General features: G+C 36.0%; 2 long non-coding RNA genes across 9 annotated transcripts in view; one reads left to right on the top strand and one right to left on the bottom strand.

Moving 5' to 3' along the window:
• LOC144286757 (uncharacterized) overlaps positions 1–14,208 on the top strand; it is a 123,329-nt gene that overhangs the window by 47,272 nt on the left and 61,849 nt on the right. For 6 of the 7 annotated variants that reach the window (XR_013354709.1, XR_013354710.1, XR_013354708.1 and 3 more), the window contains 3 exons: positions 5,137–5,360; positions 10,776–10,892; positions 13,593–13,689. This is a non-coding gene — a long non-coding RNA (uncharacterized LOC144286757). Of the gene's footprint in view, positions 1–5,136; positions 5,361–10,775; positions 10,893–11,951; positions 12,112–13,592; positions 13,690–14,208 lie in introns of all 7 variants that reach the window. The other variant, XR_013354712.1, reaches the window with a different exon arrangement.
• Positions 4,772–14,208, bottom strand: part of LOC144286758 (uncharacterized) — a 180,153-nt gene continuing 170,716 nt past the window's right edge. For both annotated transcript variants that reach the window (XR_013354715.1, XR_013354714.1), the window contains one exon: positions 4,772–12,050. This is a non-coding gene — a long non-coding RNA (uncharacterized LOC144286758). The remainder of the gene's footprint in view (positions 12,051–14,208) is intronic.

Here is a 14,208-nt window from a genome sequence, read left to right as displayed (position 1 = left end):
TTAAAATACTATTTTTTTTCTATAATAAGATTATAAATGTGCTATAGGGTCACAGAAAAAGGAACTGTTATGTCCTGATCTTATAAAAAAGTAAACAGGGACAGTGAGGAAACAGCCAGGAATTATTAAGAATATCTTGTTTGGGTTTCTTGCTTTGCCATATAAATGTCCTATCTTATTAAATAAGGAAGACTCTGAGTAGTAGGTTATCAAAATGGTAAACATGCCTCACCGAAGAAATAAAAAACAAAGGTGTTAAAAAAAAGTCTGTGGTTTTTCTAGTTCATTGTTTTGAAGAGAGATTCTGAAATCTCAAAATCTAGAGTAATGTTCAAACTAAGAAAATTAGCAAAACCTTTTGGTGGTTGCCACTGTTGACGTTGAAGAGGAACTGGAATGAATAAGTGAATGGTCCAAAGTTTGTTTTTGAGATGCCTGCAATATGGCACTTGGGCAACCTCCCATGATGCTAGGTCCCTGTTGGGTCTGACGAAGGCAGATATTCATTAAGCCCTTCACCACCGGTGGTTGGAACCCATCCACTTCATGCGAGTAGACAACCACAAGCATTTCATTCTGTATATCAGTACCAGAAGCTAGAAGCATGGAATGCACACACTATGCTTTGAACCTCATAATTGTTCCTTGTAATAATAAATTTTACATTTGAACCTGTGAGTTATCAAGGAAAAAGAAACACAAAGCCACTTTGGTTAAAGGATAGACTTAAAATAACAGGAATTATGGAGATGGAAAAATACCACTTTTCTTTGTTGGCCCAAGGATTTATGTTTGGGGAAAAAATGATTCAGAGGTGATGGCCTTTCTTGGATATTAACAAAGTGTAGAGCAGTTTGCATCCCTGACAATGGATGGTGTGTAAATTCTGGGAGGGAGAAGTTGGGGGACACAGAGGCAGGAAAAAAAAGAATTGAACTCAGGCAGCTTGGTATTTATAAAAGGGAAATTCTGGACTCTTCTTGTAAGGAAAATTTATTATGAAAGTCTCTTCAGTTTTTACTAGAGAGTGAGAACAATTGTGCTTTAAACTAGAATATGAATACGGCTGAAAGTGATATATCCATACAAACAACAGTTTTTTCCCAGCCAACTTATTAGACTCAACTCATGCTTATCAGATTCTGAGCCTTATACAAATGAGCTCCAGATGGGAGAAACAGTCAAATATTTAAACATTAGAGATCTCATGACAAAAGAATAAAGAAAAAAAATATTCCCCCACCCCCAAATTTCCAAAGGGGAGAAATTAAAAGGAAAAAGTCAACAACTGGAGCTTCAATACATATTTAAAATTTCATATGTAAAAAAATTATTTTACACTGAGAGACAAATTACAGATGACCACAACAGTTGAATCAAACAGAGAAAGGAGTTGGGCTCTTCTCTTAATGTTGCATGCAAATTTATAAGAAAATAATTAACTAATTATATATGTTAGATATGCTGGTCAATGTGACAGCTAATTTGTAAGTGAACAAATACAAATGATAGAAATACAAATGAAAAATAGTTAACTATGCTAATAAAAATCACTTAATTGAGGTCGCATTGCACATATTAAATTATAATAAACATCAAATGAAAATTGTTAAAGCTAGCAAGAGCATTATGGTACTGATTTTCCTTCAATGCTGATAATGTAAATTCATAAAAATGTTTTGGAACACAGCTTAAAATTTTATGTGCTTGTTGATTGAATGAACTGGGTTTAGAGGTGTGAAATTATGAAATAATTGTATTTTTCTTCCTTAATAGGCTGTTTACATTCTGTGCTGAACTTTCCTTCCTTATCCCTGGACAGGAACTTCTTATAAATTCATTCTAAGGTGTTCAAAAGTCCAAGTTGAGCTTAAGAAACAAAACAAAACACAAAATCCTTCACTATATAATCTTATTTATTTATTTTCTTATTTGATTATATTTATTTTCTCTACCAAGCTGTACAGTAAAAGGGAAATAAGTCACATCTGGTAATCATATTTTTATTATTTTTATTGTCCTTCTGTAGAAGACAAAGGACAGATCTGAGCATCTCAACGTTGTGGAAATCTACATTTGATATGCTGCTTATAGTCCATTTCTCTCCTTGTCATCTTCCTTTTCCTGATTTTTGCTTTTATTTTGCTTGAGTTCTTCTCTGAAATTGTAAGCAAAGAGGTGTCGGTCTTCATCACAGATTTTTCGGTATACATCACACAGGCTCTTAAAGTGTGAGATGGAGGGAGAGAGCATGACAGCATGAATGTGGTGGGGGGAGGGGCAGAGGGAGAGAGAATTTTTAAATATAATATTTTAATGATTTATTTATTTGAGAGAGGGGGGAGTAGAAGTGAAGGGGGGGCAGAAGGAGAAGGAGAGAGAATCTCAGGCAGACTCCCCGTGAGTGCAGAGCACAACATAGGGCTTGATCCTATGACCTTGAGATCATGACCTGAGCCAAAATGGAAAGTCAGATACTGACTGAGACACCCAGGTGCCTCTATATAATCCTATTTTAAGCTTCTCTCCTGGACTCATAATTTGAGGCTTGAAAACCTAATAGAGAAGGTGGATATTCCATTATTTTCCACCTTATTCTTCCATTCATTTTTTTTCGTACTCTAGTTTCTTTATTTTTAAAAAAAGATTTTATTTATTTATTTATTTAAGAGGGACAATGAGAGCACAAGCAGGGGGAGTAGCAGAGGGAGAGGGAGAAGCAAGGTCTCTGCTGAGCAGGGAGACTGACACAGAGCTCAATCCCAGGACCCTGAGATCATGACCTGAGCTGAAGGCAGATGCTTAACTGACTGAGCCACCCAGGTGCCTATCACTATGTAGTTTCTTGGTCCCTTCTGTGATTTGGAATCAGAGAGGAGAAATCGGGGCTTTGAAGTTATTTATCAATTGCTGAAATTGTGATCTGGGGCCAGTGCTGTATGGTGGAGGCAGATACCTAAATGGTGGTTTTCCTGCCTAGTGGTATCTTGTGAGTTCTTCAAATAACCCAATGAAAACTAACCTTGATGTACTGACTTGAGTAAGGCCCCAACTAGCTGGCTATGTGTGACACTTCTTGCATTTAGAATTTTCAGATAGGAGCCAACCTCTTTGTTTTTCAAATTCCTCACATTTCAAATTCCTCAAATTTCTTCACTTGGCCTGAGGTTGGTTAAGAAAGCATAGAGAGGGGGCACCTGGGTGGCTCAGTCAGTAAGCATCTGACTCTTGATTTCAGCTCAGGTCATGATCTCGGGGTTGTGAGACTGAGCCTCACGTTAGGCTCCATGCCCAATGTGAATTCTCTCTCCCTGTCCCTCTGCCCTGCCTGCCCTGCCTCATGCTTGAGCATGCTCTCTCTCTGAAAGAAAGAAAGAAAGAAAGAAAGAAAGAAAGAAAGAAAGAAAGAAAACATAGAGGAGGAAAGAAGAAATGCCAGACTTACTGACAACTGTTCTAAAACATTATCAATCTGCCTAATGCATTCTTAACTTGCGTTCTATAGTAGAAGGTAGGTAGTGGTAGGTTAGGAAAAGCTGACTTGCTTTTGGCAACCTCCTTTGTAGGTCATGTATAAGTGATCATCTCTCTCTACAGAAAGTCGTTGCTCTCTAAAGGGTAGGAATACTCGTCACACAACTTTTCAGTTTTGATAGCCCAGCCAAAATTGAAACAATGGAAGAAGTCCCACTTAGGCCTTACACATATAAAAAAATTTTTCAAGATTTTCCAAGCATTGTAAAGTATAGCAGAAATAAACCCCAAGGTATTAAAAGCTTTTTGCATTAAGATAGCCATTATAGTGTTAATTATAAAACTATAAAATTCCAAAATGGTAATTTGGTTGTAATCCAATGTCCTATGATAGGAAAATGGTGAAGGAGGTTGTAGTATATCTATTTTAAGAGAAACCTTGCTATGGGAACAATGGTAACAGGCTGTTTTCTCATGGGAAAGGAGAATTTGAATTCAACATGAAGTATAAAATGCAGGACACAAAATCGTATTCACACTACGTTTACAACTATATAAGTTACTTCTTAAGGGTTGGGCTAGGAAATTAAACAACTAGTTTTCTAGTCATGCCTCTGTGACTTGTACTTTGATAACCTTGAGGAGGTTATTCAAAATCTTCAGCTCTTCCCTCTAAAAAGAGGAAAGTACTTGCTTTGTCATGGGACTTACATGAGCTAATGCAAACCAAGTGTTCCGGGCACTTCGTAATTACTCAAAAGGCTCTATTAAAATCCTGGAAAGGACACACAGAAATGAAAACAGGAGTGAGGTTAAGATGATAAGATCTTTTTTACTTGATTTATAATCTTCCTTAAGTGATGTTATATTGCTTCCAGGATTAAAAATAGACTCCAAGAAAGCGAGCAGTAGGGGGCCAATATATTGGTGATGCCAGCCCACAGAGTCTAAGGACAACTCCTGAATAAAAGCTTGCAGCAAATGGAGGCTTCCTCACTCCTTGTGGACAAATCTCACCAGCCTGTGTTAACCAATTTGAAAAAGATTTTGCTCATTCCAATCAATGGACATTCTCTAGCAATCTTTGAGAGTCTCATTCCCTTAGGCTTCAGATATACGCTACAGTGGTTCACCTTGTTTTCCTCCCAATTGGTAGATGTCAAAGTGATAAAACCCGAAAAAAATATTTCGGAAACAAATCAAGGCTAATATCTAGTTTGTGGTCATTTGATAAAAGAGAGAGAATTACAGTTTCCTGAAATATGGTTTAATTCAAACAAGAGAATATATCTTGGCAAACATTTCAATGATTTTTATTACAGTTTATTAGGTGCCCTCATTATCTGGGCTATAATCCACATATGTTGGGTTTTCAAGTAAACTACTTCTGAAAGTTTGCAAATAAACTCTCTCTCTGTAATTTATCATGCTTTTATTTACTACTATTTGCCCTAATAAAAACACTACATGCATTATTTCAAACTAAGAAGAGAGCCAGCAATAAATAGCATTTTAAAGAGGATGAAAACGTTGAAAATTTAAAAAGCCTTAGCTGAGTGGAGTTTGGACTAGGACCTTGACCCAGAAACATAATTGATTAACTTAAGCCAGTTTCTTAAAGACTATGTGAAACTAACTTTTATATATTTACTTTTTACATAGGTTTTTGCTGCTGCTTCTAATAAGAACTAGTCAACTTGCCCAGTCAATAATGAAGAAATTCATATTCTCCTATTTGATGGGAAGTTTGAACAATGACAACTCCATGTCTCGCTTCACAGTTACACAAGGATAAATGATTAAACATAAGCCCTAAATTAAAACAGGCCAAACCAAATATTTAAGAAATCTCTTCCATCGATCTTTTATTATTTAAAGAAAAGATGGTGAGTTTTGGCTGGAACCTTGTGGTCAACTATTTTTTAAACGAATGTAGAGTTGAGATAGCAGCTTACTGATATTTCAGATTTTTTGAGATCTGAGTCTGGTGGTGTATCAATCAACTTTCCTTAGACAAGAACTCAGTGGCACGTATCTGGAAGCATTTCTGTCTCACTTATGTGTCCGCATGGCAGCTAAGTGGGGTGGGAGGACTCTGCTGGTCTTGGCTGGGATCAGCTGAACTAGGGCTCCAGCCATAGATTCAGATCAGGTTTGGTTCATGTGTTCTTATCTCCTGGGACTAGTTAGGATGGATGGGGAATGTCCTCAGGAAGGGAGATGGAAAGTCTCAAAGAGGATGAGAAGCAATAAAGGAAGCCTCTGGAGCCTAGGTTTAGAGTTTGCACCCCCATTATTGTAAGTTACATGCTGACTGGTGGAGAAATACACTGCTCCCATGGAGAGTGGGGAAGAGTGGAGTGACTGCTTCTGACTAGCAGTCTAACACAAGCCAGTACGTATTGTACTTCACACTCCTATAATGATGTCACTGATACTGCAGCCTAACCACTAAATTCTCTTGCTTTTTCCTTGATATCACTTCTATCTCTTCACTGCTCTCCATTTCTTTGCTTACATGTGCAACAAATCTTCTTTATAATAATGGCCTCCTTCCCTGTGTCCCACAACATAACTTTGTCTTCTGTAACACTGTCCTTGTTAAAATTTTAAGGTAAATTTGGGCATATTGCTCCTCCCCTCATAATTCAATGACTCTCTAGCATGACAGATGGGCAGATTTTCTTAAGATGGAATAAATGAGTCTGTCGGTCTAATCTCCTTTCTACTCACCCCCCTTCCCTAACCAATTTCCACATTACATTTTAGATATTCACAATCCTCTCATGACCTCTTATACCACCATGCCCCTGTGTTTGCCATACCATCTATTTGTAGTGCCCTGGTCCATGGATCAGAGTCTTCCTATTTTTCAACTTTAGCTCTTGTCTGATGTTGTATCAGTCAAGCAAAGCCAATTTATAAGGCAATAACAAACAACAGTGGCTTATAACCACAAAGGTTTATTTCTTGCTCACAATATACATCCACCGTTGGTTGACTTTGGATCTCTTTATTGCAAGGCCCAGATTGATGGAGTAACTATCTGAGATGTTTTAGCATTGGGAAAATAAAAGTGGCAAAGCTTATACTAGCTCTCAAAACATCTGCCTGGAAGTGATTCATGCCTCTAGTTCAATGAACTCCTAGTTCATTGGCTAAAGCAAGTCACATATCCATGTTAGAGTTTAATCAGATGGAGAAGCAACAGTTCCTCAGAGAGGAACACCTCACTGTGAGCCAAATAAGTATTTTGAAGAAAAAGAAAATATACCACAGAAGCTGTTCTTTTATCTTCCTCCTAGACTTACAGATTCCTTCCACCAAGGAACAACAACAATTACTCTATCATCTCTATTTACTTAAAGAAATACATGCATATACAATATACATCTTCATCAATCACCTGGCTTATTGGGTACATTTTTTACTTTACATATAACTCTCGGCTACTGTGTTACTAAACTTTCAGCCATAATATAATAAAGATCCTTCTTCTAGTTTTCAATAACATTCACCTTCTTTGCCTGCCAGCCATCATCTGAAACTTTATGAATGACCACAAGGCTTCTATTGGCAGTTTCTTCAAGGCGCTCCGGCTATCACTAACACTTTTCTCAAAGTCCACTGTCTAGTTCCAAAGCCATTGCCAAATTTGGGTTTGTATTTTGGCAACGTCCCACTCTTGATATTAATATATGTGTTAGTTATGCATTGCTGTGTAACAAATTACTATAAAACTTAGCAACCTAAAACAACAAACACACATTATCTCAGTTTCTGGATGATCTAGCTAAGAATATTTCCAACTAGTATGTTGAAATTGCCACCTGGTTTCTTCTTTTTGTTTTTATTTAGTAAGATACAAGAAGAGAGAGAAAAACTAAAGGAAAGGCTATAAGATTTTTTTTTAATATTGTTTTGAAGATTCTCAGGGTCTAGTAGAGGGTTTAACACATAGGAACAAGAAACTTGCGTAAGAATATCTAACTAAATAAATCAATGTAAATTTAACCAAACTAGTTAGGGCACTGAAACTATTCTATGTGATACTACAATGGTATTTATATTTATCAAACCCAATAAAATACACACATCATGAGTAGACCCTAAAGTAAACTATGGACTTTGGGTGATGACTATGTCAGTGCAGGTTCATTGGTTTTAACAAGTGCACCACTTTGGTGGGGATAAGATAGTGGGGCAGACCATGCTTTTGTGAGGATGGGGGGATAGGAGCACTCGCCATGCCTTCAGTTTTGCTGAGAGTCTAAGACTACTATAAAAAATAAAGCCTATTATTTTGAAAAAGAGTACTACTTTGGGAAAAAAAATTTTGTCAGTACGTGGGCATTTAGGTACTGAGCATTTGGTCTTGACTCATCACTGCGGCCTTTGTTTCTGACAAAATTTAGATAACACTTTGAAGAATCTACTGGGGACAAGTTTAATAATTGGGACAGAAATAAGAACGTAGAAACGATATCCTCTGAAGCCCATGCAAAATGTTTTCAATCCAGATTCTATGATCCTAGATTGAATCTTGGAATTTGGCTACCATGTGTGCATTTATCAGTTCCTGGGACCCTTTCTTATTAATTTATAATAGCATAATACCACTTAGTATCTCCCATGGGGTGGATTCATTTGGCCCTCTCATGTTTCAAAAAAGATTGAGTCACAGATGTTCCTATGACAACTTTGTCAGTTCAAGAGACTTGCATAAGAATATCTAACTAAATAAATCAATGTAAATTCAGTTCAAGCTCCCTTGAAGAGAAATCGGAATCAACCATTCAGGAAATGTGGCCACCCTTTTATTCCTTCCTGCCCTGTGAATTTCTGCTAGTAACTGCCAGATTTCCAACTTGTCCCAACTGAGATGCAGGAGAGCAGTGAGTCTGCAGGACCAAAAGGACTAAGGGGTGATTTGGGGAATATTTCCATGCAAGAAGTATCAACAAAGAGAAGTATATGACTCCAGAAATGTGTACAAGTAGGGGGATTTAATCCTTTGGCTACATTCGAGATGGTTTTAATTCCCTGGAAGGTCAAAGGACAGCCTATAAATTTGACTTAATGGAAGTGAATGGAAAACAGGTCATTAGATAACAGAGAAAGAAGGGACTTAGTAGTATCTGGGGTGACTCCACTGAACCCTACAGTTGTCTACCTCTTTGCCTTTACCCCAGGCAATTGGAGCTAGACTAGAAACTGGACTGGAAACTGTGCTGATTCTCTGGTTGTGAAGGAAAGCCTCTGGCTTCATCTTTACCTGATACTCTGTTAGTTATGGCAATGACATCAATTGCAGGTGTGGGTGAAGGAGGGTGAAAGACAGTTTTTGAGATAGGGAATTCCATTATCTATTTAGATGAGCATTTCTGATTGCTTTCTTATTCCCAACATTTGAGCTTATGAGAGAGTCAAAGAGGAGCATTCTTTCTTCTTGTAAAGCAATGTCTTTAATTCTTTAAAGAATATAAATGAGAAGGAAAATCACTTACTGCTTGATCCTTTGTTCTTGTCAAGGTAGCAGAGTCTAGATATGGAAAAATAGTCATGCTAAAATTCTAGTCTTTCTTATTGACATATAGCCTAACTTTGTCATATTAAAAGAAAAAAAAAAAAGCAGAGACACTGCAAAGCAATTGTGATCATTCATTCTAATGGACCATCTCCTAGCATGACTTCAGTTACAAGGTCATGAAATGTGCTAGAGTTGGTGGAGAAAAACTTGTGTCTTTGAAATTTAAGAGCATTTTTTATTCCCTTTGGTAGTCTTTCTGAAGTTCTGTGAGAAGAACTTACCTAGTTTGATTCTTCATTACTTGGAAATCCTGAATAGTTTTTCTTGGAAGTGACTAGTCGGAAAAAATTAAAAATGTTTTAGGAGAGCTATTAATTCTGGGTGGATTTTTTTTTCTAGAAGCCTTTTATTTTTATTTAGACTTAAATCAAGAACATTTATGAGATTAACATTAGCTTATCCAACATGATAGAAATTGTTTTTGTTAGAAGTTTAAGCTATAGCTATATATGTGATGAACCTGACTCTGTTTTAATGACTGTCTTTATATCTCTTTAATTTTAAGAAGCCAACAAATTGGAAATTTTTCCCTATATTTTGCTTTAAGTGGCATGTTATTGCTTTAGAAATATAAACCTGAGGAAGCAGTGATATTGTCTCCAGAATCTTTTTAGAAAGGACATTTAGTCCCATTCTTATTACTCTTAATGGATGTTCCTTGGTAAAGAACAAGTACCAGATGTGTAATGGGGACCTCATGAAGAAAGACTAAGTTCTGTTTTTGGATTTCTGGAGAGAAAAAAAAGTCTTACAGGAGAATAATAAGTAAACCCAAAGAAATTCTTTTTCTTCTTAATATTTCATAATCACATGCCATAATCCTATCTACGATTAAATGAAGTTTAGGTGTTGAAATTCTCAAAATATCCACAAATGGGAAAATATTTTATAAATTTTCATGGTGTCAACATAAATACCATGGATTGGATAAAGGAAGAGCATACAAGCTCAATAACTATAGAGACACTATTATCCTCCATGAAGAATACGAAGAACTTAACTAGGTAAATTTTAACCTATCTGAAAGTAGCTATGAAATAGTGGAAAATGCAATAGTCATGCAATTCTAACCCTAGACTTAGCCTATTACCTTTTACCTGGCAGATCCTTAGTTTCCTCATTTGTGTGATGAAGCGGATGCCTACCTGGCGGGGAAGATCCAACAGTTTAGTGAAAGAAACTATTCAAAAGTGCCTAGAACATAGTAGATGCATAATAAAAGTCTATTATGGAAAATACAATAAAAATTATCACTGAGTGAAAAAGAAGGACATCCGTCCTCCTGATACGATTTTAGCATAGCAAAGACACCTTAGCACTTTGGTGTGCCTGTGCTCTTTTTCCTTGATTATATGAATTGCCTATTCTTACTTTTCCTAGGATAGTATATTTTGTCATTGAATTATTATTATTTTTTATAGTATTGGCTTGGTACAAGCATGTTTACTGATTAGCTCATTACAGATCTAAAAGTGGGTGAATTCTGTCCAATGTCTTTGATACAATAAAGTGTGTCCCAACATGTTTTATTTTTCTTTTTAAGTTGCTAAATGCAAATCATGACCTGTTCTCTAGTTAGCATGCCCCTGCAGGAAAGGGCTTCACCAGTGTCATCAGTCTCAATATCAGATTGATGTGTTAGTTTCCTTACACAGAGATGATGGCAGGTACCCAAATAGCTCATAATGCATGATTTTGATTATTTTTCCAGGAGTGAAAACATGTTTTTGGATGAACAATTCACATACGCTCAACCTGCTGCTCCTTGCGGCCATACCTTGAGATGGAAGACACATTTTTGAGGGTGATGTTACAGGTCACATGTGGGGTAAGGGTCAAGTTGACATATCTTTGGAGTTCATGCAAAAAAGTAATTATTTGATTTTTTAACTCTGATATGAACAATTCTTGCAAAATTTATTCTAGATACTTCTCAGTTGGCTTGAAATCAGTAAGCAAGATACAAATTATATAGGAACGGTCCCACAGAAATAAGTTAATAGTAATAACTGTGAATATAATCTTTCAGTTTTTGAAAAATTCTAACACAAAGCTTCACTTTCATATTCCATCATGTTTCAGTCATGAAAAAAAAAAATGTTATCCTTTAATGATGAGCCTGATTTTGTCCCAAACCTTGGAAGGATCTGAGTTGGTACCCTGTTGCGAAATCTGAATGAAAAGAACCCCATCATTATAAAATGCTTTTCACATATTGTAAGATGTGGTATGAAACATAGATAAAAAAATAAGTAGCAACACCAAAAATAGTCAATGATTTCTCTACTCTATTTGTTTATTTCATTTTCTTCTAGCAGTTTTTTTGTTTGTTTTTTAAATGAAAACAAAAAAGATGTTAAGAGCAGGTCTTAGAGTTTTAGGACCCTGAATCACTCCCATTTCCAATCCATTATAGCAGTAAAATTTCTTATGTTGTCTTTACAGTTGAATCCTTCCTCTCATACTGCTACTATGACTGTAGTGGTTGATAATGGAACCTTCATATGGTTTCTATTGGTATAGGGTCAATCAAAGTAGAGTGCTCTCATTATTATTAATTAAATTCAAATATGACATAAAGCTTTGGAGCACCAAAGCTTAGGTTGAATCAGGGGAACTAATTGTTAAAAAGAATTGTTAAAAAGCAGCCCAGCCAGAGGACTATTTGCAGAGTATCATACACAGGGATATTTGGCCCATGTTGAGTACCTTCAACATTCCCAGATACTGAGTGTCAAGTAGCCCATTTTCAATTTTTTTCATGCTAATTTATAGAGATTGGCATGTTTTGTTTTTTTGTTTGTTTGTTTGTTTTAGTATTACCCAAATTTTTAATTTTGGAAAAGCAAATAAATTGGATGCGTTCCTGGAACTGTTCTTTATGTAGCCTCAATGTTCGGATGTCCTGGATGTGGTGAGGTTAACAAGTGGCTTTCAGAGTTGGAGACTGGATCTTCTGGTCCAATATTCCCATGGATAATGATACCTGGAAGCAATGAAGTTACAAAGGATATAAATGATCTGTTCCAAGGTTTGAAGACCATCTGGTACTTTTTAGTTTTTTCTCTTCTTTCTCTGCTAATATATTTTCGTTCAATGCAGAAACACCTTAGGATATAGGCTGATGACAGTATGAAAGCTGTTTGGAGTTGTAAATACTGATTTTTCCTCACTGCTTTCCCCCTGTTTACATATATGTGATAATGCCTCAGAGGAAACAATTAAAAATAATGTCTATTTTATTGGAACTACATTTACAACTTTTCAGCACAGTAACTACAGCAAGACTTGGAGAGACATCCAAATGACTCATAAAATGCCCTTAAATATCAGTTTGAAAGTGAGTTTGTTTGTAGCCTTTCAGTTTTGCCAAATAAGGGAAATTTCCTGAAATGTTTGCTGATTTTTCTCAGACTTGGGGTAAAAGGTCCTAGTTACTGAGATCCCCTGGAAATTATTGAGACAACTTGCAACTTTCTCGTTCTCACTCATCCAGAAATGAAATAAACAAGCATATCTTTTATGATGTAGCAAATGGGAACACTGCAATGTTCTGACTGGTCTGTTAAAGAAGTGAGGTGGGCAAGAATGTCCTTTTTGTCAGCTGCCAGTATCTGATATGTCCTTTCAAATAAACTTAATTATAGACCTAAGACTTCTTTAAAGTTCATTGGTATGCCTGAATGATTTATTATTCTAAATCAAGTTTTCTCAACCTTCGCTCTATTGACATCTGGGCTTGGATGATTCTTTACTGAGGCGGCATATGTCCTGTGCACTGTGGGATGTTTAATAGTATCCTTGGCCTTTACCCACTAGATGCCAGTAGACCCCTCCCCAACTAATATAACAACAAATGTCTCCAGACATTGCCAAGTGGCCCCTAGAAGCAAATGGCCCTTGGTTGAGAACCATTGCTATAAATCTTGGAAAAAAATAAAACAAAAACCCTAAACTAATACTAAACCAAAGAGAAAGATATTAATACTTCCAAGGCTTAAGATACTATCTTAGATAATCTATCTATCTGTCTACCTATCTATCCATCTAGATATAGATTAAACTATATACTATTATATAAACTATATTCTTTCAGTATTTATCTATCTATATATTTAATGTAGATGAATATATAGTATGTCTTTCAGATATAATTCTCTAAGCTCTTTGGTTTCCTTAAAGAAACTGAGGATTAACTTAAAAATAGTTTTCTTCCCTGCCTTATAATTCTTGCAATATGTAAGACATGTGTCTACTTTGAAAACTGATTTTAATATGTGGGCTGCCTGTTCATTATTGACAGAAATCATTTTTGCTTTCTACCTATCACCCAGGAGATCTCAGATCTTAGTTGGGGAACATTATTGCTGGGCTTGTTTCATGTATACTCTTATCACTACTTTTCAATATATTTGCTGGTAGTACAACCTTATGTATAGCTGTCTCCAAGAGCCAGCCAACAAGTATCTCACTGGGACAGGTTTTCCATCTTCTCTCAATGCCTTGTTTTCTTCCTTTCATGCTACAGGCATATTGATCTTGATGAGAAAGCTCACTCAGAGAAGTAGTCAAGAAAGCAATATATTGAAAATAAAGCCATGTATGTAGCAACGAAGGTATTCAAGGTAAGTAAGAAGATGGGGTTGCATTTTTATTATGTGTTAGAAAAAGTCATTCTTGAAAAATCTGGCTCTGGAAGCCAACCATTATTCACTTTGGGGGAATGTATCATGCAAAAAAATCTGATTTTAGGAAATTTCCCAATGACCTATGTTGTCCTGGGTGCATTACTCAGAATGTGAACCAAGTTTCAATCTAAGAAGGAATGTTGACTTAATGTAGCAGCTTTCTCTGGGCCAAGTTCTCTTCTTCGTAATATCTCAAGTGTTATATTTAACCTACATTTGAAATAGAAAATATGTGAACATGGAATTTGGCACACAGATTAATTATTTGGGTTTTCTGAATTCAAGAGAATTTACTTGTTGAAGCAGTTGTCCCTGAATTTTATCTCTTTATTGAAATTCTCTTTAGACCGCATGAATGAACAGTTTAATAAACTGAAACTAACCATTGAATAAAGTAACTGTACTTTTTCTCAATGTTTCTGATCCTGTATTTTTATGAATCAAAGTTTTATGACT

The sequence above is a fragment of the Canis aureus genome, chromosome 16 (assembly GCF_053574225.1).
Source record: "Canis aureus isolate CA01 chromosome 16, VMU_Caureus_v.1.0, whole genome shotgun sequence".
In the NCBI taxonomy this organism is placed as follows: Eukaryota; Metazoa; Chordata; class Mammalia; order Carnivora; family Canidae; genus Canis; species Canis aureus.
This window is presented reverse-complemented; position numbering and strand designations above follow the sequence as displayed.